The sequence below is a fragment of the Phoenix dactylifera genome, chromosome 14, assembly GCF_051530095.1.
Source record: "Phoenix dactylifera cultivar Ajwa chromosome 14, Ajwa_hap1_PhDact_Kaust_v1.1, whole genome shotgun sequence".
NCBI classification, from domain to species: domain Eukaryota; kingdom Viridiplantae; phylum Streptophyta; class Magnoliopsida; order Arecales; family Arecaceae; genus Phoenix; species Phoenix dactylifera.
Window position 1 is genome coordinate 12,416,545 of NC_143203.1, and position 1,895 is coordinate 12,418,439.

A 1,895-nucleotide genomic window follows, 5' to 3' on the forward strand; every position below is an offset into this window, starting at 1 on the left:
TGCTAATTAAAAATTAAATTAAAAAAAATAGAAAACCTAAAATTTTAAATTCAAATTTCAGAATTCAAGTTTCAAACTTCGACTCATAAAATTTTTTTTAAAAAAATAATAAATAATTTGCTTGATCACTTATTCAATGAAATTTAATGTCATGTCATAAAACATTAAAAAAAAAAATCTCTTGATTGTTGCATATAGTATAAGGCATCAGCATAAAATATTCTAAGGGCTGAACCCATTTAAAAAGATAAGGTCGGGATTTCATCACTCGTCCTTAGCCCAAAAATCACCCCATTGTATAAATATCCTAAGCTTAAGTAAAATCAACTAGACATTGGCCCCTAAGGACATTCGAGCTCAATAGGATGAAGACCACCAAAAGTTGCACCAATTTCGCTCTGTGGCTTAGTTGATGTCTAGGCAAGCTTTGTCCCTATAAGGAAGACAGTTCATCTATTCGAGGCAAGTGGGTTTTAAGTGGGACCTTTGCGAACGCATCGTGACCCCTCCACTTACCTGGGTGCTTACCTGGTCAACTCGGTTCATTAGACCAGATTGGAGGCTTAGGTGCCCTCTTCAAACCAGTTAGGAGCTGTCTAGAAATTTAGAAAAAACATTAGAAATTGAGGTGTAATGTTTAGTTGCATGTTTGATTGTGAATAGATTTTTGTTTTAGGGTGTAGTTTTAGGGTATCTTTAGTTGGTACTTACATTTATATTTATTTTTTTTAAAAAAAAACATAAAAAAATAAAAAAAAATTATTAAATTTATAAAAAAAAACATAAAAAAAAAATTTAATCAAATTTTGTATGCTAAGTTGGAATAGGGACGACACCGGTCGATTAAGTCGTACAACTTTAGATCATCCCTTAGGACACATCCTTGAAATTCCTTCGCAGTATCTCACACCTTGTGAGATGGCAAATTTTCCTGATGATGTAGGAAGTCACCATGGTGATGAAGGTAGACCCCCAGTTATGACACTTCGACAATATTTACATCCCACTAGGACTAGTCAACCTTCATGTATGATTATTCCTGAAAACGTAGGACACTTTGAAATCAAACCAGGAGTAATTCAATTGCTGCCCAAGTATCATGGAATGGAATCCGAGAACCCTTATCTTCACCTTAAGGATTTTGAGAAAATTAGCATCACATTTAGAGTGCCAAATGTATCGGAAGATGTCTTTAAATTAACTTTGTTTCCTTTTTCTTTGAAGGATAAAGCCAAAACATGGCTGAACTCCTTGAGACCAAGATCGTTAGGAACATGGCATGATATGCAAAGAGAATTCTTAAAAAAGTTCTTTCCCGCACAAAGGACTAATTTTTTGAAAAGGCACATTAGTAATTTCCAACAAAAAGACCATGAAACATTTTATGAATGCTGGGAGAGATTTAAAGATTTGCTACTCTCTTGTCCTCATCATGGGTTTGAAACATGGAGAACCATTAGTTTCTTTTACGAGGGATTGTCTCCACAATTAAAACAATTTATAGAGACTATGTGCAATGGTCTATTTCTGAAAAAGCAACCCGATGAGGCATGGGACTATTTAGACTCTCTCGCAGAGACTGCACAATTATGGGATACAGGGGATAGAGTGAATAAACCTTTGCCTAAGCCTACTAGCATTCCACACGGGGGCCTTTACAACCTTAATACTCAGGATGATATTCAGGCTAAAATGGCAGCCCTTACTAGGAAGGTAGAGGAAATTGAACTTAGAAGGATTGAACCCGTCAAGACCGTAGAACATAACAACGAGTGTTGTAGGATTTGCGAGATGCCTGGCCATCTCATCACTGATTGCCCCACAATACCCGCATTCAAGGAAGTCTTGCACGATCAGGCCAATGTTATGAATACCTATCAAAAATCTTTCAATAA

At 35.9% G+C, this 1,895-nt stretch overlaps 1 pseudogene; it reads right to left on the minus strand.

Moving 5' to 3' along the window:
* Positions 1-1,341: 1,341 nt before the first annotated feature.
* LOC120109291 (small nucleolar RNA R71) lies at positions 1,342-1,439 on the minus strand (annotated as a pseudogene).
* Between the last annotated feature and the right edge of the window lie 456 nt (positions 1,440-1,895).